A 17129-nucleotide genomic window follows, 5' to 3' on the forward strand; every position below is an offset into this window, starting at 1 on the left:
CTTGACACAACACACTGCAGAAGTTTCTCCTTCCTTCAGCAATGAAGCAAACGCCAGCAGAGAAGAAGGTTCTTTCACCACAGAGGCAGCATTGCCCTTAAGTGAACCAGCATCTACACATGCGAAGCCTTCACCCCAAGTGGGGAAGACCTTTTAACTTGACTCTGCCAGACATCAAGGGGATTAAGGGTACCATTTAACTCTGCCCAACTTCTCAGTTAACAGTATCCTTGCATGCACCCCCACTGCTCTTTTGCAGCACTGGGCAAGCTCACTTGAGCCAGCTCTCGAGGCTTTTATCTTTACAGGAAGCACAGATAGAAAGTTCAGTAAGCCATGGAGATGCAACCTGAAGCATAACATAACCAGTCCCAGCCACACAAAGGAATGGGAACAGCCAGCACCCTGCAAGCTCCGGGGCTGTCACTGAGGGACCACAGGCACTGCTGGCCCCATTGACCTCAACCAATTAAGACCTGACACATCCACAGCAGAGCAGAACTTGTCTCTCTAGCAGCATCCCCATGCCCACAACTTCTGTAGAGGAGTTTATCACATTGTCAATTTGCAAAGGATGGTTTGTGCTGGGGTGAAACTAAACAAGTCCATTTGTTGCGTCTCTCTTTCGCTATGGAGCAGGTTCAGGCCAAAGAAATTTAACTGCTACTCAGCTGTTTTCTGCTGACATCGCTTGCATTCTTCTCTCTTCTCAAATAACATTTGGAACTCCCTGCCAGATAGTGCAATTTGATATATGCCCCGATGATGGAGGGTGGAGGGGAGGAAAGTATGTTGGCTGATATTTTTCCATTACAAATCTAAGCAGCCCAATCTACAGTTCAATCTGCAATAAACCCAGCAGTTTTTTGAAAGCTAGGCCACGGACTCAGGGCCAATGCTGGTACCTGAAGCCTTTACAACCAGATTACTTTTAAATATGGATATTAATTTTATCTCAACCTCTATTTCCAAGCTACAGCTTTTGAAACCACTCGTGTATTTTAAGCCAAACTCTCGGATCTGAAGACAAGATTTGAGTCTGTTCAGAGCTGTTCTGCTGGCATCCAACCACAGAACCAAAATCCTCATTCAACCCCAATGAGATTTTCCTTCCCGGGTACCTCTGAGATCCTTCAGAACTGAAAATGCTGGTTTGCCTTTCATGAACCCAAGTTCCAGTGTTTGCCACCAGCGGAGGAAAAAGCCAGCATTTACCACACAAGGTTTTTTCCTATACTAATGGCAGGAAATACCACAAATACCAGGATGAAATAAAAATCCACAGCCCCTCCAGATGCCACATGAATTAGCAAGGTAAGGGCTTAGAATTTCTGGTATTTAGGAGTCAATGCTCCTCTATGCATTTGGAAATTCGGGGATTTATTACCACCTCTTATCCATAAAAACAGATTTGCTTATTTTTGCCCTCTTGTCACACAGCAGCGCTCTCAGAATTGAATTTCAGGCATAAGAAATGGGGATGATCACAAAGAAAAAAAAAATGGAAATGCTGTTTTGTCCCTAATCTGAAGGAGAAGGAAAAAAAAAAGCAAAAATGACAAAAACAACAACAAACTTCCCTTTCTGGTGGGACTGAAACACGCTGGGATACTTGGCTCCATGTATTTTACCATCTCTCCGTGCTTCTCTCCCAGGGCTGGGAGAGCTGGAACATGATGAGAAATTTTACTCCTCCGTCATCTGGCCTGAGGACAAGGAGGAGAGGTCTCTGAAGAAAGTCAGCTCCCAGGGGGCTCACAACTGAGAAGCATTTCAGCTGCCCAACTGTAAGAGCCTCGCTCTGCCCATAAGTACGGCCTCAGCTACTGGTCGTGCAGCTTGAGCACAGCCCCTGAGCGCTGCAGAGAAGGGAGGGACAGAACAAGGATAGGCATAGGTAGTCAGTCCACCTCATTCCTCATGCCCGTGTATTAGTGACTGTTTGTATAGCTGGATGACCTAGGAGATGAAGCTTCAGTCCTGCTGTAGACACCAAAAGCATAAACATTCTCAGGCTAAATAGATCACTGTGTTATAAGCAAAATCTGGGGCAGGGCAAACTTCCACTCTTTATATTAGTTCAACATTTTAGATGCAATTTAATTATCCTATCACCCACCTGAATGACTCTGACCACCTCTCAACTCAGTGTCCAGGGCCAAATCTCACTGGAGCCTGACAGAACCAGGAATGAGTCCTGGGCCCACTCAGTCCCTTTACAGGTCCCTCAGGGCTCCTATTCTCACTGCCAGAGACTGCTGGGCTAAGCTGATACAGACATTGCTTCATTCCAAGCAGTCACTAAAACATCTCTTCGTTAGGGATTTCCAAAGTATATTTATCCGGAGGTGTTCTCCAGACCTTCACCCTACAGGGACATTCTTCACGACAGCCAATCTTCAGTTCTCAGTATCGCCTTACAGGCAGGAGGCGAGTTAGTTAGTTCAAGGATTCTTAAGAGGGGATGAAAGAAAAACATAACAGAATTTAGACCTTCTCATTCAAAAGACCTTATCTAGCAGCAGAAGGAGCGAGTAGGGCAGATTCACCTTCAACATGATAATCTCTTGCTAGCTCTCCTTACAGCATTCCTGGCTTCTGCCCTTCACTGTGTGCTGAGCATGAATGTGGGAATGAATCACTGCTGATCTTGGCAAAAAACCAGTCTCCCTCCCTTTGCTCCAGCTTGGAATAATCCCAACTTTCCAAATGGCTTTAGTGAATCCAGGACTTAAGTTTGGTTATTAAAAAGTAGTGGAAAACCATAAATCACAGGATTTATATCAGCAAGTTCTTTGATGCATTCAAAACAATTACTGGGAAATATATGATCTTCCTAAAAATAACTCTGTGAACACCAAGGGAGAAGCTACTGTCCAGACATAATGCACCAACCTCATCTGTACTCCACCATCCCACAAGGCAGGCACGGAAGTCTCCTCTTTACTCCTTTGCTGCTGTATTCAAATTAATAATACGCTGAAATGAGAAATGCTTAACATTGATGTTAGAGTAGTATAAAAACTGCTCACAAAATGGTTTAAACTTTTACACCAGGCTCGCTTAAATGGTGACATTTCACTGCTGCCACTCACATGGACATAGGAGAATGCTAGGGACGGGCAAGGACAGCTAATCTGAAAATACATCCAAGAAGAAAGAAGAGAAATTCATTCTGCAGCCCACACCTTGCCAGAATTTATTATTATTTTTTACCAGCAAAATTTTTCCACTTTTAATGGGAATACACAGCATTCAGATTTTGCTGATGTTTGTTCTGGATTTCCCCCTTTGTTATTTGTCACTACAGCATGACAATTTATGTGGCCTATGGACGTGCTTCCCATAGCAGCACCAACCAGATTTGCCATCACTGACAGACGTGTGGTGACATAATGTGATTTGCAGAGAATAAGTTTCAGAGGCAAGACCAGGTTTCTAAACCATGCATCAAAAACATCCTAGTGCAAAGATTAGAGCCCACCTACCATGTGCCTTGAGTTAGGACAGATCAGGAAACCATGTGCCAGCAGAAATTTAGCTCCAGGTCACAGGAAGCACCTGTGCTGTTGTGACACCAGATGCCTACTCAGTAGAGCATTTGCAATGGCGACAGAAACACATATACCCTCTCTCCCCGCTGACAACAATTATTTTACAGCGAGACACAACAACTTCCACCACTGAAGCGATTTCGTTCATTAAACTCCGAAATACTGCAACTCAGTTTGTAAATGCCCTGAAAACAAAACTTTCAGAGGCAGCCTAGGGTGCAGCAGAGATGGCCTGGGAAGCCTCTAAAGCAAATCTATGCTGAAATATGCTGCCTTGCGGATGCTGGGATCACTGAGATGCTCCACCCTGAGAGGAAGGCAATGGTTACAGCAGGCTGAAACAGGAAGAGGGAGCTCTTCCACTGTCCCTGTAGAAACTCAAAGAAAAGGACATTTCTGACATTAGTCTTCTCTTTTTCCTAATCTCATTTTAGCTCTCACACCCAGACGGCTTCAGTTTCTTCTGTTGCTACTTCCTCTCCCAGGTACTCCCGAGAAAAGGGACATCGGTCATGACATCAAAGAACAAGAATCCATCAAACTGCACTTCTGTATGCCCCCTTCTCAAGGCTGCACTGGCTCTATGGTCCTGCTGGCAAGAAGCCACCAGAGAAAACAAACATAGATTTACTCTGCTGGGAGCATCCAGCTCCAAATCTACATCAAGCTGGAATTACTGCATGGAGCACGGAAAACCTTTGGTTCTGGCTTCTTACGCATGCAACTTTTGACTGCACGCTCTGCCTGAACACGACCAGCATTATTGGTACAACCTGCTTAGGAAATCTCTAAAAAAGATTCAGCCACTGCTGTATGATGAGGGAAGATGTCTTGATTTAAGAACACAGGCATTACTAGAAAGGGGAAAAATAAAAGGGTCCCTTACTGTTCTGACATATCAAAAGCAGACTAATGAACCACCAGTTCATAGAATGACCCTGCTCATCATTTCAGAGCCAGGCTGGCCTTTTGTGTTAAGGACACTGAATAACAAGAGCAAGAACAAACAGAAAGAATCCTTTCCCCTGCCCAAAGTAAATTTTGAAATGAAATCATTTAAAAACTACACCTGTCTGCCCTACTTTAAGGTCCACATAAGAACAGATGAAAAGTTCTGTTCTATTGGCAAAACTGAATCAAGGCTTTTGATCCTCAAAGATCTCTTAATCGCTTTGCACATCAGTTCTTTTCATTATTTCAAACACACTTGAAGACAGCCAACTTTTTCTCTCTTTTTTTTTTTCCCCCCCAAAAAAAAACTTCTCTGTGTTTGGCCATTCCCAGCTAACTGTGCCACTACAGCAGAAGGCTGTTGGTTCTTTACTCCAAGTTTCAACATATATGCATCATGATTTGCCTTAGAGAAGTCTCAAATAGCCCAGCCCTTGCAACTAACTGTGCACAATATCCACCTCTTCATCCTTCTAATGCTTCACAAGAGTTCCAAGGAAGATTATATGCCCCTGGTTAAAAAAAGAAAGTAGTTGTTGGCGGCATTGTTATTGTGTTGCATATGGTTTTCTTTCTTTTCTTTCTTTTTATTTTTAAATAAATAAAAAGCTTGACTCAAAATTGCAATTTTGGCCACACAAACTCCACTTAATTCAAGGGTTCTTCAAAATTTCATGTCTCTGCAGTTCCATTAAGTCAAATACACCAAATCACCAGTGCTGCACAGAAAAATTCCGACAGAAGTCATAGTAACCCTGACCACCTCAGCACTCCAGTCAATGAGATGAGTGCTCACCTGGACTAAGATAGAGCTTACCAACAAGTACCCACAGTATCCCTTATTTTTTTACTTAATTCTTGCTCTTGTTTCTTAGCTCTTTGACTGAAAGGGCAGAGACTTTCTGAAAGAAAGATCAGCTGCTCATTTGTGGTCTGTGAATGAACTTGCCACAAGTGGACTACTTAGAACTGTAATAAAGACTATAGACAGGAGAGGCAGGAGGTGGAGTCAGTTCGCTGGCTGACAAACTAGCAGGGGATGGATAACATCAAAAACAAACTCCACCTGGAAAGCTGTATGTAGGCAGTACAGCAGAGCAACAGTTTAATGCATTCAGTGCCGAAGGCATTGTTCAGCAAGTGGGTGGATGCTTTGTGAGCCAGCTTCATCTACCCAAATGGTGTCAAAGCCATTGTAAACTGCCTTGTTAAATGCTGGTCACAAAGCAATACTGTGCAGAGGAGGGCCAGCAACAGAAGGCTCCTGGCTACACCAACACAGAACAGACGTATGCTTTGTCATGATAAGGGATGCAGATAATAACTGTACGCTGCTCCACACGAACCTCTAATTTAGGCCAGTCAATACTGCCAGCCTGAGATTGACCAGCAGTTTCAGAGTACGCCATCTTCATGTGATCTGGTTCACCAGAGACCCCTCCATGTTCCCTTGTCATTAACAAGAGGAAAGAATATTTTTTCTGTGAGATCTGATTTGAACTTATGCCCTCTGCATGCAGCAATCAAACAGTTCAGCCTCTCTATGCCTCCTTTTTCCTTGCCTACTCTTATTCCTGCTCTTATACCCTAAAGGCAGGGAAAATCTGTCTATAAATATATACACTGCACAGCAGCACACCGTTTGTACTGATATTTGAGCTTTCAGATTCAGCCACAGTAGAACAGTATTTAGACCCTGGTCATTTATTCCAATGTAGCAGATGAGTCAGATGAAACCCAGCTGAGACCACAGCAACCATGACAGCCCTGCAAACCCACTTCATTGGCATCAAACGGAGAGGACAAAACAGATGCCCTCTGACAAATGCCCTCCAGCACTGCAGAGCTGTGGCTGTTGTGCAGGGAAATAGCCATTCCCCAGCACCAAGCCCACACAGACCTCACAGACTGTATGCATCCACAAAGCACAGCAGAAAACAGACCTGAAAAGATGAGCTTACTCTTTGCCAGCTTTTAGTAGCTGTCGAACAAAAAACACCCATGTTTGCCAGAGCACAAAGCTTGACAAGACAGGACTAAAAGGAAACCTACAATTCTAGCCACCTCCTGACTAGCTCTGCATAACAGGAGTGCCAGACACAGGCTGACAGCGCGTGGCAGGAGAGAATTGCTCTTCAGAGCATCCCAAAGGACAGTTTCCTCACGTACAGTCATAAAGGTTACTTGCTGTAGGCAGCTCCTATTTTGCAACACCTTCCTGCGGCTCAGTCCTGTGTATGTCACAATCCACAGATGAGTTTTTTAGTATGGATTTATATATATTTCTGTGTGTTCTACCTACTGGTGTCTTGCTGCTTGCAGAGTAATTACTTTGCCCTTCCCAGAGCACACTGTAACATTAAACCTTATTTTACTTGGCAGCTAGAGCTCACTTCTCAATCAGCTGAGAGAAAAAGACCCCTCAACTGATGCAAATAAACATGGGTTTATTTTTAATTAGTAAATTAAAACAGCTTGAGTTCCAGGCTGTGCAGAACCCATCCATCTCCATTAAACTCCATGAGGAGGAGACCTTCTGGCCTCTCTGATGCTCTAGGAGATGCTTTGTTTTAGTAGTGCACACTGATATGGATGGAAAACTGCAGAAGCATCCATGTCTCCTTTCTCCTTATCCCCTGAGCAGTCTGTGGCCAGCTGTGAAGATTACTACTTCTACTGAAATAAAACAGTCTACTTGGAGGTGGGAATTAAACAGAGTGTAGGTTTAACCTACAGAGAACTGAAACCATGGACTAAATCTGACTAGTTTTGTCCATGGTCTTTCCTGTCATGCTGAGGGTAGGCTTACAAAGACCATATTCGAGTGCTAACTCACAGCAAATGCAGCTTGGTGGTTCCTCAAGAATAGCAGGTCTGAACATCCAATGAGTATTTATCCTAGCAAGCCTAACTGCTGATGGCAGTGATCTTACTGTTAAGAACTTTAAATCATGGGTGTCCAGCACTAAAATATAAGCTTGTGATAACCTCACCTAGCATGGGTTCTTGGAAACACACAAGTAACAGCAGCTGCAAACTAAATAGGTGTTGTTCAAACAGCAGAACCAGTCATTCCTTAGACATACAGCTCCAGAAAAAGATGAAAACAACCACTGAGGAAGTATGAGGAGAGCAGTCCTGGAACACATGTGAGAAACAAATGCAAAGCTGAGCAGCGGCTCTATCTTCTGTAGTTCCTGGCACGGTACCACGTTGGATATACAGTTTTTTTTCTCAAGTAGAACCAAGTTTAAATGAAACACCTGATAAGTCAATATTTCCAACTATATCCTCATGATAGTGGAGACAGCCAACAGTCTGGGTTTTACAGTCCTGGCAGATCTCTACCGTTTAGTGAGCCCCAAAAGGTAAAATGAGGCACTTTGCACATGCACAAAGCTGCCCAGTTTAGATGTGCCCACACATGCTTCTGTCCTGCAGAAAGATGTCAAGAGCTCAGCTGTCTGAGTTAGACAGGGAGACAATGAAAGAAATTCAGATTTGTGTTAAATTCCTTTAGTATATAAACTACATACTTATATACTTAGACATAATTTGGTATTTATAAATGCTTATGTTCACAAATACAAACAAAATACAGAATAGTAAAGGCACAAGGCCCTGGTCTCAGGATCACCTGAGATCGGTTTATGTCCCTCTCAAAGACTTTCTGTCAAGTTTCAGTAAATCTATTGTACATCTCTTTTGGGCTGGGTTGGTACATTTATAGAACAAAAATGGTAATTCGTCGCCTTTTTTCTGGTTAGGATCCACTTGCATCATCATCTATCAACTGAACAGTTCAGAGCACTAATTTCTCCTTACGCTAAATATCGCCACTAATGCTACTGCGGAATGATGAGGGGTCGCCATCTGGAGCATCGCTCTTTCATACCGTGCTGTATTAAAATGACTGGGGGAACGAACAGAAAAACACATTCCAAGTTCACAAGCTCAAGATATTGCTGATCACTGTAACTGGGTAGATTAAAAAGCAATGCTGTGAGATTTAGAGATACAAGCCCAGAACTTTCATTTGTCCCTCTGCAGAGCAGAGGATTGTTTCCAGTACCTCTGCCCATCAGTTTCTCCCAATTCAGTCCATATCTTGTGGGAGATTTGTGCAAGAAGCCAGTCTGCTATTCTAACACAACTCAAAGCCAATTCCTTCTGCAGACAACACACAGTTATGTTGTCAGAGCGAATTCTGCATCTGCTTTCCCAAGGTCCCTTCTCTCAAACAAATAAACAAAAAAAAAGTTTGTTTTTATAGAGCTTGGGTTAAAGAGCCAGTCTTGGAAATGTACTGAGTGGAGCAATCCTCCAGCACCACCCAAAACTAGCCAGCAAATGAGAGCTCGCCAAGGCTGTTAATTTGACAGCTGGGGTGGGGGGAAACGAAACCTATTGCTACCATCTGCACAGAGGAAACAGAGGCAAAGAAAAACCCTGCTGTGCGAGCAGAAAATGGTTTAGAATAGCGGAGACAACACAAACCATATGACACATTTGTTAAACCTACTCCCTCCTTTTTTCTCCACCACTAAGTGCTGCAGGACAGTGATCAGTCTATTCAATAGAAGCCTATACAAGGCCCTCAGGACTGCCAGCAGCACAGGTCCCTCTTTTCTTACGGATTCTGGCACATCACGGTATCACTCCATGGCAAATCATGGTAAGACAAGACAAATAGTTTGTATTCTCAAAACTCCGCAGATGGTTTGGATCTAGAAGACCTTTCGCAAACTGCAACAGTCATGACACCTACTCTCACAGCTAGAATTTGGGATGCATCACAATTTTACTGCTGTTTATACTGCTAAGTTTGTAATGCAGAACATACAAGTAAACTTTCAAAAGGGAAAGACAGTTTTGAAAAAAGCTTGATTCAGGCAGCCTTTTATTCAGCTGATTTTACCCCAAACGCAACAGTATCTATACTGTGTGCTACTTCACAGGTGAAGAAAGCACCTCTTAGTGCCAAGAGGCAGGTTAATCTGCAATCTGCTCTGTCTGTGAAGCTGGTCCCTCCAGCTGCACCAACATCTAGGGCTGGAAAGCTGGCAAGAATACCTTGGTAGTGCACGAAGAGGCTCTGAGAGTTTCATTACATTTTCCATTCACCCAGTGTGTATATCCAGAAGGCCATCTACAGAAGAGAACAGAACTAAAATTTGCTGCCCAAATCTCTGGAGTTTCTCCTTTCATACTCACTGCCAAAACATAATCACACTTATCCTAGGACAGATTCTGACCTTCATACCAACAAAAAGCAAAATCTGGTAATATCAGATACAGACTCCTGCTCTAACATCTACTGACAAGCAATTCTGAGGGGGCATGCCTTTCTTGGCACCTCCAGCAGTGCTTAAAACTGTTTCTCCCTTTCCTCAAACTTAGCTTGCAAGAAGCAAAACATTCCAGCACCATCCATGAAGCATTCTGGCTGGCATCTTCCCTCCGAGGCCAGGCAGTGGCTCTGGCACGTATCTAGGTTTGCTGCAGCCCATCTCTCAGCTGACATTCGCTATAGCACTATGACTGTTCAGACTGTGCTTTTCCCTTGAGCTTCAAAAGAAGCTGAAATCAGTAGAGCTGGCAGGGGCAAGGGGTAAGGAATTTATCAGCTCTGTGGTTCATTTTAGAGGGGGCACTTGGAAGATGCAATTCAGCTGGATTCACTCATCTCCTCATCTGAGCAAATGCAAGGATATCTGGTAACCTCATTGATAACAGACTCACCTGGAGATTCAGAGCTCTGTAACAAAACCAGAGTCCTTCCAAAGAGTGGTTTTCACTGGCGATTGCAGAGTTCTTTCTCCTTGCAAGCAAAGAATCCTTCTGCAAATAACAGACCACAAACAGGGTTACACACAGAAAAAGGTGCCCCAAACAGGATGAAAAGGTGCAAGAACCAGGAATCCTGACCTGAGTCTAACAAAGACCACTCCCTCACAACATGAGGATATACATCACCTTTCCAGCACATTCCTAAGACCTTTGGGAACAGGGAGACATCCTGCCCTAGGCATCAGAACACACTCTAGACTCTAATGAAATGGTCAGTGTTGGGTGCAATCCTGTACCCTACCTTAGAGCTGTCACCCAGGAGAGGAGTGACACTGAACTTCAGGGGTTGCCAGGGCATGACAAGTCACAGCAGTGTGCCCTGAGATGACAGACAGCTGTGGTGTAAGTAAACCTCTCTGCAGGACTGTCTAACTCCAACTTAAAATTGAGCTTCTGTTGCAAGTCAGATTTTCCCCTGATGTACCTCATCCTGCCCAGAGACAAAAATAGAGAAAGTGAGAAAACAGACCTCTATTACCAACTGCAGTCCCCACTTCCCAGCAACCAGCTCTGCACACCACGTTAACCTTGCATAGAGAGAAAATAATAAAAATCCAACAACCCGCACTACCCACAAAGTAAAATAGAGACACAGCATAACCGCTTGTGCAGCTTGGGCAGGCAGCAATCACCACGTGTTTGCAAGCTGAACAGAGCTGCAGTCCTTGTCCTACAGACACATTCTGTCCTCTGATTCTGTTCTGCCTGAATGTTCTTCAGCGATGCTGCTGCAGGATTGTCCGCTGCTGCAGTCTGAACAATGTCAATAGGTAAGCTGGGGTTGCAAAGCCAGGTCTCCTCTCTGTTCTGCTGAATATGATGATCCATTTCCTGGACTACTTGGTTCTCATTTGTTCAGAGCTGACTATAATTTTTTTTCTCCTGCTGTGAAGGAAAACAATATAGTGGATATTGTGAGGACTATAAAGCAATAGTTACATAAGAGTTAATTTGCCAGCCTGTGTGCTGATGTGGTGGGGAACACAGGGAGAACTGCACCCTGCCGCTGGCACTGCCTACCATAATTACCCGTAACCAAACCGTGGTTACACCCTGTTCTGTACTACATCTTGTATTTCCATCAGATCCAAACACATCTCAGACAGATACGGGGCCTGTTTCTATCTCTGCTGCTCTCTACTGCAAGACTCATAGCGCTCAAAGTCCAAACAAGAATGCTTATGTGAACTCAGTATTTAACAAATGATTTGGACGAGCCAAGGTAAATAGGCACCATGGGAAGCAAAGGAGCTTTTCTGACTGAGGGAACACGTTATACCCTCACATTATTTTATGGGGAGCACATCAGCCCTGAAGAAGAAGCACGAGGCTGCAGTCTCTACTCATTAGGCCTGGTCTCTGTACACAGATAAATGAACATCATACCATCTACCAGAGCTACTCACCCACATTCTTCCCCCTTCCACTGAATTCCGATACATTTATGTCCTTCCTGATGAACTGACTCCCATCCCTTCTTAATTCCTACATCTCTCTACCCTGCAACAGCCCTGTAGATCTTTCTGGATGCATTGGAAGGTCCACACCCAGAGGTGCTGTTGTGGCTACAGCAGCAGCCCAGGACAAGCAGCAACACCCAGTGCTCAGTGTGGCAGTCCAGCACCTCACTGCCAGGCTGGAGCCCAGGAGTCTGGGCTTCAAGGAGCACGTTCAACCTCTGGCATACAACCCTGCAACATGATCTCCCTCACTTCCATGGAGATCTCCTTCTGTCTCCTCTGCTGCCTACCATGGGCATAAGCTTAACCCACCTGCTGTGGGCTGTTAGTTGGTCACGTGTACATCTCTAACGTGAAATTTACACGCAGTTTCTGGGATGCTAATGGGACGTCACATCCCAACCTGCCCAACACTCGCAAGGTCTGTATGAATAAAGCCTTCTGAAGCTGCTACAGTGAGATGCTACCACCTAGTCAAGCACTGAACTCTCCCCTCGTCCCCTCTAAGAGGGGATAACAATCCAGTTCAGAACTTGGAAGCCAGTGAGGATCTTCCCACAAACAAGCCAACTTTTTGGCAGGCGGAGCAGGAGGCACACAAACACATGCTCTCATAAGGCCATAAAGAGCTTCTGTTTCCCGACACACTGCAACAGAAGGAAGGCGGAGGGGGAGAGAAAAGCAGCAGTCCTGGGCCACGTGGCGGGTCAAACCACCGCCCAGTTTGTTGGCATCCTCTAAAGTTTAAATACGCTTTGAGCCAGCAGTGAATCATCCCTGGCAGGTAAGAATGATGTTAATTTATGACATGCCAAGTGCAAGCAGATCTTTTGGTGTCAGTCCAACAGTTTTAGTCTTATTAACACACAGCAATGGCTCAAGTTGCAGCTGTGCACATTAAACTCGAGCAAGTGGCATTTTAAACAATGACAAACTTTAGAACAATCACTCCACACATGGAGCCAGGCCAGACAAAATTGAAGGGTGGCAGAATAAAGGTCAGGAGGGTAACCTGTTTGTCTGGGAGAGGAACAGGTGGCCTGCTTGGGTTGCTGCAGGGACTTTAAACTGTCTGAAGGACACAGTCATGGATCATTTTAACCCATTAAGCTGCTTAAGCCTTCCCTTACACTGATTTGAACTTCAAGAGAGTATTAAATCTTAAAGAGCTTAGCAATACATCTTCAGGGAAGCTCTCCCCTGTGCTTACGCACAGTGCGCACACTGCACTATGGAAGTGCACATCCTTCCTTAGAAAGCTGGCACACCCAAATGCAAAAACACATCCACACAGCTAAAGAACAGTAAGCTTTAAATCATTGCATTGCACCAGAGCAGCAAGTCACAAAGGGAAACATACAGCACATCTGCGTGTTCCAAGGGGGATCACAGTGCTATCATCACCACACTGCCCAACAGGCATGAGGACATTGTGCAATTCAGAGATGAAGGAAGACAGGTCAGAGAAGAAAACATTCCCTATTCAGTCCCTGCCTTGCCAGCCTCACAAGGGACGCTTAACAGCAGTTGCTGAGACCCTGAAGCGGCCTTCCCTTGTGTCTAGGGAACTCAACCCACACCCAGGCAGGAGTGCTGCAAACATGAATGTCTCCTGAGTGCAGCAGCTAAACCTCGACACCTGGACAACATCAGTCCAAAGCATTCCTGACTGCCATCTTCTCACTGCAAAATGTGAAGTCTGACAGTTAGGACATATTAAATATTCCAAGCCACATTTAAAAGCTGCATTTCCTAACTGATTAGTTCAACACCATTTTTCAAAGTGCCAGAAGACAGATGTGTCACAGCAAAGCCGTGAAGTCTGAAAGGTAACATTTTCCAACGCGCTGTTTCTCAGCTGTTTAAGTATCTGAAAAACCTGACAAAAGAAATCTCTTACAAGCAGATTTGCTTTTTTCCCCCCCAATCGAGTACTTTCCAAAAGAAATAATTTTAAACAATGAAACCTGTTGTGTTAAATGAATGCAAGGATTTAGCTACGTGAGACCTGACCCAGAAGAAAGCAGCATGTTCATTAATAAATTGCTGTCTCAGATTTAAAGTCCAGGTGTGTGGATGTATCTATTCCCAAATGAAATTAAAGGAATTAAGTTATTTTATAACAAAGCACTTTTATTCTGAAAAAAGAGCATTCACATATGAAACTAATCAGGAATACCTAAAGCCACAGTAAGGTCTCAAGCTACTGACTGTAGATGAAAACAGTAAATTCATTCTCCCTCTTGCTGCTTCTTGCCACATAACACACCTGATTCCCCTGGATAAATGTTCCTGTGAGTAAAGGACCAATCCCAGCATGTCTGTGAACACCCCATGATAATACTTCAATGAGATGGACCAGAATCAATATTTTTCTTCTTTGCAGCTCAGGGCCACGGAGCAGCAAGTCAGGCAGGGATGTCAGACAGCAGCACCACTTACCAGGGCAGGGAGGGAGGGGCAGTGGCTCAGTGTTGGCCTAGAAATAAATTTCTAGCCATCAGTTATCAGCTCCTACTCTATTTGATCTTCCTTGAGGGAAAAGAAATAGAAAATTTTAAAAAATTAGAGAAAATTTTTTAAAAAGCTTTTCAATTCAAACCTTCAGGCAAGTACCAGTCTAGGAATCAGATTGAAGTCTGGCTGCAGTTTATGTGGAGCTACAGGAGAAACGTGAGCCCCCAGGTTTCGTAGTGGAGGTTTTAGAGCCAGGATTAGATACTGTTAGATCTAAAAACCTGATACGCAGCATTGATTTAATAAAAATGAGTCCATTAACTTATGTAAAGTTAGATATCTTCTATTCATTTGAAGTCAGAAGAGAATACACATTTGTGATCCAGCTTTTACAGATACGTGATTACACGCTTCCCAAACTTGTGTCACTCCGCAGTGAACACACAGACATGGTATCATTACAACCAGGGTTTGCATGCTGCCCACAGAACACAGCACTGGGAAAAATAAGGATCTATTTCCAACTATACAGGAAGAAAAACAAAAGCAGATATTAATTCATATGAGTAATGGGCACATCAGTAGAAATACGAAATTAAGTTATAAACTACAATTCTACAGGATATTTCAGATACAAACCATGCCCTTATGACAGTTACTATCTTTGTAAAGAAAGAGAGCAGCAAGGTGTGAATAATGAAAATGACAATTAGTCCTGATAAATCTTCCTGGACAACTTCTGCTCTTAATCCTACTGTGAAAGGAACACTTACCTAGAATTCAGACATGAGATGTTGCTGCTCATCTTCCAAGCCAGGCTTCCTTCAGAAAGCGTTCTTCTTCTCTTCATGCATCATCTACATTGATCTGGCTTTTTGTGAAATGAAATCAGAGAGCCAAGAGAGTCAGTGCAGAGGCAAATGCAGCCAGGTTTAAGCCTATACTCAGAACATTTCAAACCTGCTGTGCCAGAGAAGCAATCACAGTTACCGGACACTGACCCAAGTACTGTCAGCTTGAGTCTTTTAATTGCTTTAACAATAAAACAAAATGATTAGAATTCTAAAGTATGAAGGAAGATTGACAGAACAACTACAAGTAGAGTGTTAAAATACTCGACTCTAGAAAGAACACTCATTAGCTTTTAGACATGTTCCATAGAAAGCAATCTCAATTGATTTGAAGAAAAAAAATTGTAAATATGATTTCCTGAGAGAGAAAGAAAATGGCAGAACACCTTGAAGGGACTAGTCCTCATACCATGAATGTAGTTACATTTAGTAAAGCAGCAGCCATCAATGACTGACAACTTTCCTGAAGCTGGGGGACACGGACATTGTGGTTCACAGATTACCAAAATGTCACCACACAGAACAGCCCAAAATCTCAGCTTCAAAGTGATAAAACAGCCAGTGCCTTTCCTAGCAAGATCCACAGCTCCTCTCATTTCCTGCACACAATAGCATTATTCAGCCACTGAAGTTTCCACTTAGCTTGCATTTATGCCAAGTACTTTTAATTGCAAAGGAAAAGGATGTTAAGCTCTCCCATTTGTTTCTTTCTAACTCACAAGGGACACAGCAGTGGTTGGTAAAAGTTGTAGGTTAAGGCTTGTTCTCCCCCACCTCTCTTAAGGGAGACTTGCATCATCCTCCTGCTGCCAGGTAAACAGAGGTTACCTCTATTGAAAAGGTATGAGAATTCACTTTGTCGTTTGTAAAATACTAAGGCAAATCACTGTAAACTTTCAAGCTTGGTTACATCTAAAACCTACCAAACATCAATTTTAAGTGATTTTCAGCATCACCTTAAACAACGTTCATCGAACAGATATCCTAGCACACACCTGACACACAGAACAATTCAGAGAATACCCAAGTAAAAGAACTCATCAGAACAGATACAGAGCTGCAGCCTTGACTGAAACCAAATAACACACAGCAAGGAGTGGAAAAAAAAAAAAAGATGCTTAATTTTTGCTTATTCCTGGCAACCAACCTTGTTCTAATGATAGGTTAAATGAGGGGAAAAAACCTGCTGAACACTGCTTAGTGAATAATACATGAACTGTGTGCACATCTATGGACCATTAGGGTGACATGAAGATAACTTTCAATTGTGCTGCATTCTTTTGATCAATCCACAGAAGGGTCTGAAGTATCAGGTTTTGCACATATTATCTGCTGAACTACATTGGCTGAGACAAAGGGATTTGTGAACTGAAGTGGCTCTTTGTGCTCCGTAGTCTTTTCAAGTGTCCACACCCCACTTCTCCAGCCTTGGGAAGGAAGAATTATTAACTAATTACTATGCAAATTAGCTGTGATGTAAATTAAATGCTAAATCCTAGCATAGCTTAATAGCCCCAGGAGCAAAAGTTTAGTTAACTTTAATGAACTGTAATTGTATAAAAAATATGATTTATTAACAAGCACGTACAATAAATTGCACCACTAACTTTAAATAAAACATCTACCAAGCTCACCTTCACACTGACTGACAACTTGGTGAATACAGAGCAAAAAGGCAACATACATTCAACAAACACAGAGTAAACTCCTTTGCAATCCACGTTCAAGTTGTAAACCAAGGAAGAGACAATCAGTAAAAACAGTGAAGGCTTCACTTGAACCTTGCCATGTTGTTCCAGCAGACCTTCAGTCTCTTACAAAATTGGTTGGTAATACAAAAAGTAATAAAAGCTCTGGATTCAGTTTATTTAGTCTCTTCCATCACAAGTTCGCTGTAACATCTTGCAACAACAAGGTTTGCCACTCTCCAGTCTTCAGCCGGCTGTGCTGTCAGTAAAACCTGACATGCTGTTACCACACAGGTATTTCAAGGCTTGTCCTCTTTC

General features: G+C 43.4%; 1 long non-coding RNA gene across 1 annotated transcript in view; it reads left to right on the forward strand.

Moving 5' to 3' along the window:
* LOC146758434 (uncharacterized) overlaps positions 1-6931 on the forward strand; it is a 32984-nt gene extending 26053 nt beyond the window's left edge. Inside the window, exon 3 of the long non-coding RNA XR_014934285.1 lies at positions 3989-6931. This is a non-coding gene — a long non-coding RNA (uncharacterized LOC146758434). The remainder of the gene's footprint in view (positions 1-3988) is intronic.
* The last annotated feature ends 10198 nt before the right edge of the window (positions 6932-17129 follow it).

The sequence above is a fragment of the Coturnix japonica genome, chromosome 14 (genome assembly GCF_054131305.1).
Source record: "Coturnix japonica strain WE chromosome 14, WE-NBRP24, whole genome shotgun sequence".
Taxonomy (NCBI): Eukaryota; Metazoa; Chordata; class Aves; order Galliformes; family Phasianidae; genus Coturnix; species Coturnix japonica.